This window comes from Mobula birostris, chromosome 2, assembly GCF_030028105.1.
Source record: "Mobula birostris isolate sMobBir1 chromosome 2, sMobBir1.hap1, whole genome shotgun sequence".
In the NCBI taxonomy this organism is placed as follows: Eukaryota; Metazoa; Chordata; class Chondrichthyes; order Myliobatiformes; family Myliobatidae; genus Mobula; species Mobula birostris.
The window spans coordinates 146,245,334-146,260,032 of NC_092371.1; positions in this window are offsets into that span (position 1 = coordinate 146,245,334).

Here is a 14,699-nt window from a genome sequence, read left to right on the forward strand (position 1 = left end):
CATGCATTAATTGATGCACTGCATTGTAATAAGAAAAGCTTCATTAACTTATCTTTTCTTCTATCATTCATCATGCTTAATATCTTGCTCTTCGCTCCACATTAACTTTGAAGATCTAAAAGGATATATATACAATAATTCACCATACTAGGAATGACTGATCACAGAAAAAAGTAAATTCTGATCTGTTATTTATTAAGTGCCTGGGTTGTATCCTTGCACAGCTGTTGCAGTACTAATCAAACCTACCTGCTCATCAGAAGCCACACCTCCGTTCCGTGGGAGGCAGCGATTGGCCTGTGTAAGGTGCATTGTAGCCTCTCCTACCACCTGCCATTTAGCTGATGGCGTGCCATCACCGGTAAAGTTTAAATCTAGCACACGATAACCACGCATTCCGCTTTTGCCCTCTGGGTCACTGTGCACCAGGTGGTCAAGGTTGTAATGGAAACTGTAAACAGTGGGGGTGTGCTGCAGTAAAGAGGGCCAGAGTACATGCTTTAGATAAGCACTTACTACTGTGTGTATGTTTAGTGTCTGTTTTGTCCTGCTACTGCGGATGCTCAGTTTAGATTAGTATTTGTAACCGAATACAGCTTGAAGAGTTTACTGAATGCTGAGTGTCCATCTTGTTCTATAAATAAATAGTTAACCTACTTACCAATAGTTTGTCTCTTCTGTCTCCACTCACTGAACCTACGAACTTGATTTCACACAGCAATTGGCACTGCAAGCAGGAATCAATGATTGAACAGAAGATAAATATCTTTAGAAGGAAAGGTAAGGGAGAGAACCACCCCATTTGAGGTATACCAAGTCCCAATGTGGACTGACAACAATGTGGGATTTGGGAGTCTTGCCAACCTATTGACAAACTACGTAATGCCGTAGACAAGTCAGAGAAGCTGGACTCCTGGGGGCTGAAAATGGGCACCACATTGTGGCTGTACTTAATAAGGTAGGGCTCCCAAGAGCAAGGGGAGCCAGGAGATGCCTTCAGGCTGCTGACAGCCATCATGAAACAGCAGAGCAAAACAATCTTACAGAAGGAGAAGGAAATAGCTAGTGTGAGAAATGAAGTGAAAGTGTTAAACCAGTGATGTGTTAGCTTGGAGAGGTTGCCTAGTCAGCACAGACTCGGCCTAGAGTCTGAGAGGATAAGAGCATCAAGCTGGTAAAGGTGCCTGCAGGACTAATCAGGACTAGGGCCCATTAAGGTCCGAGTTCTGATTTTGCAAGGAGGTGACCCTGACATTTGGATGGGGTACGGGGACATTTTATGAAACAGTGATGAATGAGGAAGAGATATTAGAAGTAAATCTTGGGGATCCCTCAAGTGTACGGTGTTCCCCTTGTGCAGCCGCACCAGCAGAGGCCAGACTGGTGGCCGTACAGTCCCAGACCCGGAAAAGGGGCCACCAGCCCATAGCCCCTCCAGCCTCCGTGGAGCACAGTGAGGAAGGGCAGCAGGCTGGGGGAGAGGAACAGCGTGAGGAAGGGCAGCAGGCTGGGGGAGAGGAACAGCGTGAGGAAGGGCAGCAGGCTGGGGGAGAGGAACAGCGTGAGGAAGGGCAGCAGGCTGGGGGAGAGGAACAGCGTGAGGAAGAGCAGCAGGCTGGGGGAGAGGAACAGCGCGAGGAAGGGCAGCAGGCTGGGGGGGAGGAACAGCGCGAGAAAGGGCAGCAGGCTGGGGGAGAGGAACAGCGCGAGGAAGAGCAGCAGGCTGGGGGAGAGGAACAGCGCGAGGAAGAGCAGCAGGATGGGGGAGAGGAACAGCGCGAAGAAGGGCAGCAGGCTGGGGGAGAGGAACAGCGCGAGGAAGAGCAGCAGGCTGGGGGAGAGGAACAGTGCGAGGAAGAGCAGCAGGCTGGGGGAGAGGAACAGCGCGAGGAAGGGCAGCAGGCTGGGGGAGAGGAACAGTGCGAGGAAGAGCAGCAGGATGGGGGAGAGGAACAGCGTGAGGAAGAGCAGCAGGCTGGGGGAGAGGAACAGTGTGAGGAATGCGGACCTGAGGAGGATAAGCAGCAGGTCTCAGCAAGACAACTACCATCAGGGATCTTTCTGCAAAGGAACAGGTGGAGCTCTGAGACAGGTATAGGGAGAAGCCAGGTGAGCTATTGCCCATGTGGTTGCTGAGAATCCAGGATGCGGTCGGGGGGGGGTGGTGGGTGAGGTGCTGGAATAAGTTTATCTATAAGGAAATGTTTTTGGTATTGCTCAGAGCTCAGGTCCCAAGGGAGCAAGTAGATGGGGTTTCCACTCCCACCCTTTATGTCACGTGGAGGGAGCCAGAGGAAGAGAGGCAAAGAGACCATTAAAGGAGGAAGACCATTCTCCAAGCCTGCTCCTGATGAAGCTGCTTTGCCTTTCGCAGGATTCCTCACCTTCCACTCAGGGTCCATTATATACCTTTCTAGAGGCTCTGCAAAAGACACTTGTGGACCTTCAGCGGCAGCAGGAGTCAGGCAGTGTGTGGCATGTACCCACCCCACTTGGAAAATATCTCATATTTCACAGGGCTGAGGTCCTAGTGGGGGGCTATGAGGTCCAGCACTCTAAGGGTTCTACAATCTCTGGTACCCACAGATGGTCAGGCTGATCAGTTTGATGAAACAGCAGATTAAATTATTGACCCTTTTCTGCACCTTTCAGGGTGGCTGATGTTATATTTTGTAACTCCAAAACATAAAACTAATCAGAAGGGAAACAAGGGAGCCATGAGATGCAAGTCTATCTTTGTTGTTACTTTTGCGAGATGACATACGCCATGGATGTACTTTTCCATATATCCCATAATGAATTTAAATAACAAAGAATGTTTAATTAAAAAATATATATACAATGTTACTCAAATATTACTGAAATATTACATACACAACACTCCTCCTTGCTTAGCAATAAACTCCAACTCAATAGAAAATGCTTCTCAACTATATACACAGTATATTATTTAATACAGCTATTATATACAGATATCCACAGCATAGGAAATTTTTAATTGTCACAATCAGGTCTAAAGATTTAATTGCTGTGGAGGATTTCTTAATCTTGTGGAATGATGTTTCTCCTGACAAGGGAGGTAATTCTGCTTGCCAGGTGAAACTTGTGACAATGAAAACAATCTCATTTTCTGGTTCCACCTCCTTGGTGGTTGTAGTTGATTTTCTCTGGGATCTACAACACTTCAATCCTTGCTTCCTTTCTTATCACAGATTTTTTTCTCTCTCTTTTTCCTGCTCTTTTTGATTCTCACGTTCCTTTTGTCTTTCACGTCTTTCTTGTTCTTACTCAAGTTCGTTCTCTCTATCTCTCCTTTCCTTTTCAAACTTCTTGCCTTTCTTTTTCTCCCCTTCCTTTATCCTCTAGTTTTTTGTGAGTGTCTCTGAATTTGCTAATTTCTCAAGAAATTATGCTCTTTTTATCTTCTTCCATTTCCATAGTCATCCTGCTCTCTCTTTTCCTTTTTCTTCTTTCTACATTGTGCATCTTGATCTCAGGAAGGTCCATTTAGTTCACTGGAGTACTCTCTTATTAATCCTTCAATTGCTCCCTTTATGGTCTGATCTCCCTTCTTGGTTTCCTCATCATAACATCATCTGACAAATCCTCTGTTTTCATATCTCCATTGACTCCTTTCTTTTTGACCTTCCAATCATCCAGCTGGGCTTTGGTCTTTGCACTTACTTTTACAAGCAACTTTTTGTCTCCCACTTGTAGTTCATGCAATAACCTTAATGCACGCAGAGTAAATTCTGGTTCTTTATACTCATAAAAGCCAAATGCTTGCAACTTCCCTGAAGCTCCTTGAACTCTATTCCAGCTTAAAACTAAGCCACATTTCACAAGTAACTGCCTGATTAACTTATCAGGAGCTTTCTCAGATATGTTGCTGACAAAAACTGTTGTAGTTAGACCATTGCTTTCATCACTTTCACAATTCCTCTGAGCAGCACAGTCCTTCCTTTGTCCAAAATGCTTTCTAACTGGAGGCACAGAGGTTGGTATCAACACTTGTTTGACCTCTAATGGACAACTTCATGACATATAACATGAAGGTATTTGTCCCATCATCCAGTGCCTTTCTTAATTTGCTTTCAGTTGATTCTATTACAGGGGATGTGGCATGGAAATGGTGGATGGATCTCCAATACCCTTGTACTTATCTCAGCCATTCACATCCCCACAATGACGGCCCTCTTGTTTTTGCCATATACAAGCCCAATGTGGCTTATTGGTTGTTATATTTCACAGTTACGAATGTCATTCCCACAGGAGTTATCTTTTCTCCAGTATAAGTTCTTAATTGGATATTTGCAGGCTTCAGCTTCATATCTTTGTAATGTCATTTAAACTCATTTTGTGGAAACACTGAAATAGTAGAGCTTGTGTCCAATTCTATTTTAATTAGTTTGCAGTTCACTTCTGGTGTAGGCCATACTGCATGTCTATTGTTAGTTTTCACATCATAACTCTCAAGACCACTCAGTCCCCATGTCACTTTCATCATTACTAGATTTTTCATCAACGGCATGCTGATTATTGTTGGTCCTTTGTGGCACATCGGGTGGTAACCATGCCGTTTCTCTAGCATCTTGGCTGCTTTTTTTTTATTTTTCAATGTTCAACCCAGCATGGGTGGGAAGTGTGCAAGGAGCTAACCAGATCTGAATCTGCGACCACTCACCTCAAAGTCCAGTGTGGATGCCACTACACCACCAGCCAGCTATGGAGATTAGTGCTCTTCCTGAAACTGCAACTTGACTTTTTATTTTTTTCTCTTCCCTGTGCTGTCCATTTCTTTTTGTCTGCCCAAAACGCTCTTTGTATATGACCTACTTTGTTGCATATTCTGCAAGTTTGGCCTTTAAATCTACTTTGGCCTGGTGTATGTGAGCCCTTGCCACAACAGTAACACAATTTGTTCAGCGGGACTGATTTCTGTTCAGACATTGCAATTTTATTCACATTCTCTTTTATTCCTGAATGCAACTCAATTGCAGCTTTTCTGCTGTTCCCATTGATACAGCTTTTTCAACTGCTCTTTTAAACGTAAGTTGTGCTTCAGTTAGGAGCCATTTTTGAATGGTTTCTTGTAAGATTCCACAAAATAAATTATCCCTCAGAGCAACATTAAGCCCATTACCAAACTGACAATGCTCAGACAATCTCTTAAATTCAGCCATGTATGCTGAAATAGACTCCCCTTCCTCTTAATTCTGCTTATGGAACCTAAAGTGTTTTGTAATCAACAATGGCTTCAGTTATAAGCATTCCTTCATACTTTCATGACACAGCAAAGTTCATTTTGGCTGGTTTGATGGGAGCAGTCAAACTCCAAAGCAAACTGTGTGCTTTTCCAACCAATGCACTCAGCAAAGCTGCTTTCTTATTGACTATTTCATTTGCTTCAAAATACTGCTCAATTAGCTCAGTATACCCAGCAACTAACCAAGAGGGAGTGAGTCTATGACTCCCTACATTATGAAATGATAAAGTACTGGATATTGATGCCAATGGCGATAATGGTGGTTGGTGTGAGATCCTAAAACAGATTCCTATGGATGGCACAAAAGGATGCAAATCACACTAATTCTTCTCAAGCTGGATCTGCTTGAGGGCATCGTCTCATGATGCAGAAGGGGTACCGCTGATACAGATCCCCTTTAACAAAGTAGGGCAGGACTGTTGAAAGAACTTGACCAGCTTCTCAGGTTTTGGCATTCTGTTTTGGGTGAAACTGGAAGGAAGTAATCCATTCCAGCCAACCTTGCCCCATAGTATGGGAATGGCCTTAAAGAACTGGATTATCAGTTACCCCTAGTAGAATAAATGTTTCAGTGCTGGTACTTCCCTACATACGATTGTCTAATCCTAAAGTTCTGACTCAGAGAGGAACCTCTCTGCCAACAGGGAAGGAGAAGGAGTGATGGTGCAGGTGCATGGCAATGCAATGTCTGACAGATGACGCATACTGTTCATAGAGAAACCGTTCTACATAGTTCAGTAACACCATTATTGAGTTGTTGTCTTCACTTTAAGAGTCCATGTCTGATGTAAATACGTCAGTGTAGGAGACTGTGTCTGATATCACGACATCAAATTGCTCTTGGTTTGTTTGTAATGGAAGTAAATTGCTGCAGCTTTTGCTAAGCAGATAAAATGACTCCCATATGTTTTATTCCCAAAGTCCTACACAGGCAGTCCAATGAGCACAGTTTCAACCAGGCAGTAGGGTACCCAAACTGTGAGCAAGAGCAGAATCCTTAGACGACTGTGTTGATACTAAATGGTGCTGTAAAGGTAGGGGCTCACTGGACGCTAAATAGTGCATGCTGGATATGCAGCACCTTGTCCTATTCGTGGCTTCCCACAGAATGGTAGGGGTTGCTGCTATCCATGGTACAAGTACCATACATACACTGTCTTAACAACCTAGATGAGCACCCTACCCATGAGATATGTGGCATATCACAGAGGAGCAAAGGTTCTGGATGGTAGCTTTCCCCTGTATGGTATGTCTTGGCTGTCCCGGAAACTAACAGCATGACCTCTGTGATGGAGACATTGACCAATGAGATGACCACAGCACTCAAGCATACAATGGATGCACTGACCAGAGTGGCAGCTGAAATAATGGCTACTCAGACGGTTGCCTGCAGCATCAGATGGCTTTGGACTACTTGCTCAGAGAGAAAGGTAGCACCTGTGCTGTGATTGGTCAGAGTACTGCACCTCCATCTCCAACGAGGTGGGAACATTACTCAACTGGCTGATCATATACAGCAGTCAGCAAATAAGATCAAGAAATTAGAGGGTCAGCGGCTGTCTGCTACACCCCAGAGGAAAGTTGGTGGTCTTTTGGGGTGTTGGAAGGCTGGTGGACTACTGTAGTACTCTAGATACTAACTGGTGGGCTGATAATTCTGGATATTATAGTGTTAATTTATGTTTTATGTTTTATGTTTAGCACAAAGGGGCATCTGTTGGGTCTATACTAAACTGCAGGCCACATGTCATGGTATTGTGTATTTTGATGGGCAAAATGGTGCAGAAGTATCTAACAAACCTGCTCATCGAAAACCACTCCCCCATGGGTGGCAGGGATTGGCCGGTGTAAGGAGCATTGCAGCCCCTCCTACTACCTGCCGTTTAGTCAATAATGTCTTGGTGCTGGTAGAGTTTAAATCTAGCGCTCGATAACCATGTGGTCTCTTTTTGGTCTCTGGATCACTGTGGACTGCGTAGTCAAGGGTGCCATGGAAACAGTAAACAGTGGGGATGTGCTGCAGTAAAGAGCACACACTTTAGATAAATTCTTGCCACTATGTGTACGATTAATGCCTGTTTTGAACTGCTACTTACTCAGTTTAGATAACTATATGTAACCAAGTGTAGCTTGAAGAGCTTTCTGAATGTTTTGTGTCTGAATTGCCCTGTAAATAAATAGTTAATCTACTTACCAGTAGTGAGTCTGTTCTGTTTCCGCTCACCGAATCTGGAAACCTGATTCCGCACAGTAGCTGACAGCAATTCAGTTCCAGCCCATTGTAAATAGACAGGCTTTGCTTCATGTCTGATGAAAGTGTACCCTTTTTACCACTGTACCTGTCTGGGATTGCAATTACTTCTTTCCAAAATTGAACCAAATTATGTTGATCTTGGCAACATGCCATTGTCAACAGTTATCAAAGTCCTTCAACAATTCCATCCTTGCCATGAATTTGTAATCCTTTCTCTAAAGTATTAGGGTAATAGAGTATAACAAATAACATACTCTATTCTATGTTCTCTTATTCTCCTGAGTCTTCCTGGGTGGTGGGGTGCAGGTTCATCTCTACCAAAGGAGCTGTAAGAAGCTCTTTCTCTCTGCTAGCTTGAAGGTTACCCTTGGGCAAGGTGTAGCACTTGCTTATCCCCAGATCAGGGTCACGTGAAGCAGGTGCTAGATGGTCATATGAGCAACTGGCGCATATGACCATGATGATGATGGTGACTGCCTATGAAGAATGTGAGAAGAGGTAGTGAATAATGGGCAAGACACAACGCTTAACATGTAAAGAACCTGCATCTTCAGGTTTCTGCTGCACTTCTGAAATCTTCAAAGGGATCACGTTATGTCTACACACAGAGACACACATACACAGCAAATAGCATGCCCATGCAGAGAGATTTTTAGGCATCCAAAAATATCTACAGAAGAGTACATGACAGCTCACAAAGTCGGATTACTTGTGTCAAACTCTTAACGGGAACTTGGCATTGCAAGTTAAGCTAAATACTGCATACACTCAGATGTCACTTTATTAGGTACACTGTACACTTGCTCATTAATGTAAATATCTAATCAGCAAATCAAGTGGCAGCAACTCAGTGCATAAAAGCATTTTCAAGAGGTTCAGTTGTTGTTCACATTAGGGAATGACTAATCTACGTGACTTTGACTTTGAAGTAATTGTTGGTGCCAGACGGAGTGGTTTGAGTATCTCAGAAACTGCCGACTTCTGGGATTTTCATGCACCACAGTCTCTAGAGTTTACATAGAATGGTATAAAAACAAAAAAACGTGCATTGAGCTGCAGTTCTGTGGGTAAAAATGGCATTAATGAGAGGTCAGAGGAGCATGGCCAGATTGGTTCAAACTGACAGGTAGGTGACAGTAACTCAAATAACTATGTGTTACAACAGGGGTGTACAAAAAAGCCTCTCAGAGAGCCTAAAATGTTGAACGTTGAGGCAGATGGGTTACAGCTGCTGAAGACCACAAATATACTCTCAGTGGCTACTTTTTTAGGTGCAGAAGATACCTAATAAAGTGACCACTGAGTGTATGTCTATATACCACAAAAATAAATTTTCCCTTATCTAATATGAACTTTGACAAAAAATATTTTTTAATATAACTACCTTGAGGTGAGTCGTGTTAAATAAGTCACTGAATCAGTTTTACTTTTAACTAATCTAATTGCTTCATCGGAAATGTAAAATTCCTGTGCATTTAAGGTGAATAAATTGTTGTTCTTCTCGCCCTGCTTTTCATTTTGAAGGAGGAAATGGTCGAGTTAAAAATTCAGCCTTCCAACCCAGCTGCATGCCAGTGAATTCACTTTGGCATCTGTTATTCAGGTTCTTTTCATCTGCTCTGAAATCAATAGAGGAAATAAAAGCTACAGCATTATTAACCTTAAACAATACATATTGACTGGAAAGATAATATTGGCTTTTCAATGAAGCAGATTAAACTTTAGCTTTTAAATATTGAAGAATATCCTGGTAGGAAGTCTTCATTAGCATTGGGTTATCACAGAGAATGTGATGTTGAGAGTTTGTTATCTCCAGTCGTGGATTACACAACATTCTTGAGATGTGTAAATAATAATGAGGAATATTTCTTTACATAGATAGTAGTCATTCAACAGGTGTGAAATCACAAATCATTTCAACAATAATAAATTCCTTTGATGTTAATTGTTCGTCTTCTGTGTAATAATTTTTGGTAGAGATTCCACTGGGTGCTGAGAGGATTTACAAGGCTATTGCTTGGATGACTGTCTTTCTTGCAATGCAGTAAGCTAATGAGAATCTCTAAAGGACAAAACTGTGAGGCACTTAACTGTAGTAAATGGAAAAGACCATTTCCCCTTACAAATGGGGGGTCAAAGACCTAGTGGGGGGCGCTGACAAAGTAATATGGAGAAAGATGAGAGGGAAGATGTGAGAAGAAGATTTTTTTATTACCTTAAGGTGATTGGGATCTGGAACTCATTGTCTGAAAGGGGATCAGAACAAAGACCTGATCATATTCAAAAACTGTCAGAACTTGAGCCTTCATCTTCAGGGATGTAGTTGGGTAGTTATTTCTGTTTTTGCCCGAATGGTATCTTTTACTGTACATCATCGATTTTCTTTGATTCTATGTTCATGGATGACTGAATTACTGTATTAATTCTAATACACAGAATTGGCTCTGAAGTTCTGAATATCACTCAATTCGTAACACATAAAATTATGAAAATTATTGGGATTAGATAAATTGGGTAGGATTCTGCAAGTTATTAAAACCAGCTTTGACATCTGGAATACATAATGAAACTAGAAATTTGGAGTGCAGGATAACCCACAACTTCTTTTTTCTCCAAGAGCCTGTAGAGTTTATTGATCATTCTTTTTAGGACTAAAAGGTTTATTCAGATCTCTAGCTTCAGCGAAGTTAGTGAACAACAATCACATTAAAGCTGATATAAACCTTCCAATATCTTAATTCTTTTTCTCTCTGTGCGATGAAGTTCGCTTCCTTCTCTTCTATCTCTCCTTTATACTGGTATAAATAGACTGGCTTGTCTGATTTTGCCTTCTTAACATCTGTATGACAAATGGTGAGTACAGATGAGATCCAGAACGTACAGAATATATTATCAAAGTAAAGAATAAAAGACAAATTTTTGCCCATTTGTTAACCTGACATTTATGTGCTCTGAAAATATTGCTGCACACCTCTCCATTTGTCTGAAATAAACTGAGAAAGCAGTTGCTTTGATAAACTTTTTCATTCAATTGTTTCACTTCACAGCTGGTGTCTGTACAGAGCAGTTGATAAAGTGGGACCACTTCAATATGAGGTACATAATGATGCATACTGACCAGCACAATACACCTTTGCTACTTGAATGTTCAAATTAAGCAATGTGTCTCCAAAATACAAACAGAAGAGATTCTGCAAATGCTGGAAATTCAGGTTAACATAAACAAAATGCTGGAGAAACTCAACAGTTCAGGCAGCATCTATGAAAGTGAATAAACAGTTGACATTTCAGGTGAAAACCCTTTATCAGGATTCCTTCACACGAAGCAGTCAAGCCTAACCAAAACTTACCCTAGGCAGTTTTCTGTTTAAATATCTGGCACCTTGCCTTTGACTGTCTTATATACTAATGCACTCTTGTGGCCAGAAGGCAAAAGTCTGCCAGATCATCCCTGCTGACTCCCCAGGACCACAACTTTTCCAATACATTGGATGTGAAGTACTGAGATTGTTTTTGCAAGTCCATGGGGAAACAGGAAACAACTGCATACCTAGCTTATTGGCATTATTATTTTATTTTATCTCAATACTTGCATTTGCAACTTGTGTACCTGTATTTTTTAGAACATAGAACAGTGCAGCACATTACAGGCTCTTCGGCCCACAACGTTGTGCCGACCCTTAAACCCTGCCTCCCATATAACCCCCCCACCTTAAGTTCCTCCATATACCTATCTAGTAGCCTCTTAAATTTCATTAGTGTATCTGCCTCCACCACTGACTCAGGCAGTGCATTCCACACACCAACCACTCTCTGAGTTTCAAAATACATCAAACGAGTAACACAAAAACTAAAGTAACATGGGGTGATACACATGTGAAAATAAAAACAACAAATGCTCAACATTGAGGTAGTAGCTGTAAGATGGGTAAACAGTTAATGCTTCTGTTCTCTCCATTCCCTCTTCACAGATTTTCCCTGAATTTTTAAGCTTATCCAATATTATTCATTTTTATTAAAAAAATCAGTGTTTTCATGAAAGGTCTTTCCCTCAACCAAAAAAGACCCAAAATCAATACTGAGTTTAGCTTATTTCTGTTACATCGCACCAACAATAGCCCATTGTTAACATTGTTGCCTCTGAGTAAAAGGGCTTGTGAATTTGAATCCCATTCCAGACTCAAAATGGTCTACACTGTGCTGAAAGTGCAGAGATACCATGTTAGCCCTGGTGCACATATCATTGTGTTCCAGCCTTCCACACCTTTATCTTGCCAGAGGGAAATACAGAACACACTGGAGGACCCATAGCAGCATTTTTAGCCTCACATGCTGCTGCCAAATCCAGTGCCGTCCATATGCAAGGGAAATCGCATCTAACAAACTTGACTAAATTTTTTGGAGAGGTGACCAAGGTGATTGAAGAGGACTGTGTAGTAGTACGTGGACTTTAGCAAAGCCTTTGTTTACTTGGGATCCAAGGTGAGCTAGCTAACCAGAAACAAATTTGCCATGGTGGAAGGAGACAGAGCGTGTTAGTGGATGGTTAGTTTTCACATAAGAGGCCTGTTACCAATGGTGTGACATAGGGATCAGTGCTTGGTTTCCTGGTATTTGTCATACATATTACTGACTTGAATGAAAATCTGTATAGCATGATTAGGAAGCTTTGGATGACATACAAATTGGTGGAATAGTACATGATATACAAATTGATGGAATAGAAGGTTGTCTAAGGCTACAGCAGCAACTTGTTCAACTGGGAATGTGAGCAAAGGAATGCCAGATGGAAATTAATTCAAACAAATGTGACGTTGGAAGTTGAACTGTGACAGAAGATACACAAAGAATGGCAGAGCCCTAGAAAGTGATGTGGAACAGGGTGACATAATGGTACAAATGCTTAGTCTCCTTAAAGTGTTGACATATTTGGAAAGGGTGGTGATGAAGGCATATGGCATGCTTGTCTCCACTGGCTGAGACATTGAGTGTGAGAGTTGGGATGATTTGTTACAGCTGCACAAGACATTAGTGAGGCTGAACTTGGAGTATTGTGTGCAGTTCTGGCTGTCAGTACTGTAGCAAGAATGTCATTAAGCTGGAAAGAATGCAGAAAAGACTCACAAGGAAAGATGTCGAAACTGGAAGATTTGAGTTTGAGAGAGAGACTGGGTAGGCTGGGACTGTTTTCCCTGAGTGAGCGACACTCAGCCTTACCTTAAAGCGGTGCATAAAATCATAAAGGGCAGAAGTAAACATAGAAACATAGAAACATAGAAAAATAGGTGCAGGAGTAGGCCATTCGGCCCTTTGAGCCTGCACCATCATTCAGTATGATCATGGCTGATCATTAACTCAGAACCCTGCACCAGCCTCCCCTCCACAGCCCCTGATCCCTTCAGCCACAAGGGCCATATCTAACTCCCTCTTAAATATAGCCAATGAACTGGCCTCAACTGTTTCCTGTGGCAGAGAATTCCACAGATTCACCACTCTCTGTGTGAAGAAGTTTTTCCTAATCTCGGTCCTAAAAGGCTTCCCCTTTATCCTCAAACTGTGACCCCTCGTTCTGGACTTCCCCAACATCGGGAACAATCTTCCTGCATCTAGCCTGTCCAATCCCTTTAGGATTTTATACGTTTCAATCAGATCCCCCCTCAATCTTCTAAATTCCAACGAGTATAAGCCTAGTTCATCCAGTCTTTCATCATATGAAAGTCCTGCCATCCCAGGAATCAATCTGGTGAACCTTCTTTGTACTCCCTCTATGGCAAGGATGTCTTTCCTCAGATTAGGGGACCAAAACTGCACACAATACTCCAGGTGTGGTCTCACCAAGACCTTGTACAACTGCAGTAGTACCTCCCTGCTCCTGTACTCGAATCCTCTTGCTATGAATGCCAGCATACCATTCACCTTTTTCACCGCCTGCTGTACCTGCATGCCCACTTTCAATGGCTGGTGTATAATGACACCCAGGTCTCGTTGCACCTCCCCTTTTCCTAATCGGCCACCATTCAGATAATAATCTGATTTCCTGTTTTTGCCACCAAAGTGGATAACCTCACATTTATCCACATTAAATTGCATCTGCCATGAATTTGCCCACTCACCCAACCTATCCAAGTCACCCTGCATCCTCTTAGCATCCTCCTCACAGCTTACACTGCCGCCCAGCTTCGTGTCATCCGCAAACTTGGAGATGCTGCATTTAATTCCCTCATCCAAGTCATTAATATATATTTTAAACAACTGGGGTCCCAGCACTGAGCCTTGCGGTACCCCACTAGTCACTGCCCGCCATTCTGGAAGTAGGTACCACTGCATTCTTCGTAACAATGTATCGGTCCGCAGCCCAGAGGTTGAGGACCATTGTTATAATTGACTTATCACTATATTCATGCGAGGATAATATGCGCTGTGTGTTTAATTTTAAATTCGTTAGATAAACCCTTTTAGAAAGGAAGTTGAGTTTATTAGCCACTTATAAGTGACTTATAGGTGACTTATCACCTATACTCCGGTTGCGATTAACAACACCTACCCCCCTCCCCCCCCGCCCCAGTCGGCCGGTCTGCAAGAATATTGTCAATATTAAACCGGTCAGCAATGAAAAAAAGGTTAGCGACCCCTGATTTAAAAGACATTTAAACAAGTGTATGGGGAGGAAAGCTTTAGAGTGATATAGACCAAAAACAGGCAAATTGGATTGGCTCAGATAGGTACTTTGATAGAATGGATAAGCTGGGCTGGAAGGCCTGTTGCCATGCTATACAGCCCTATTACTCTAAAACATGCATCCCCAAGGTGCAATGAGCTCTTCAGGCCTGTGCGGGACGCGGGAGAGTGTTGGCCTCTGAGATTTTTAGACCACATGAAATAGTTAATTATTGTTTAATAAGAGTCATTAATCACTCAGAGTACCTTCTTAAGCGACTTGCTCTTTGTAATGCTGTCTCCTGCTGTTTTTTGCTTAAGCTTGTTAAGTTTATTTTAATAGGCTCAGGGATTCTGTGATCCTTATTTAGGTGGACGCCCGATAGCAGTAATTACGGGATCCTCGTTTTGAGAATGTTACGTCTCGCGGTGTTGCTTGGCCGAGCCACCAATGTTCCTTTGGAATTCTTACGAATAAACTCTGGTGGCCATCATTATGTCAGAGTCTGTCTTTCCTCTATA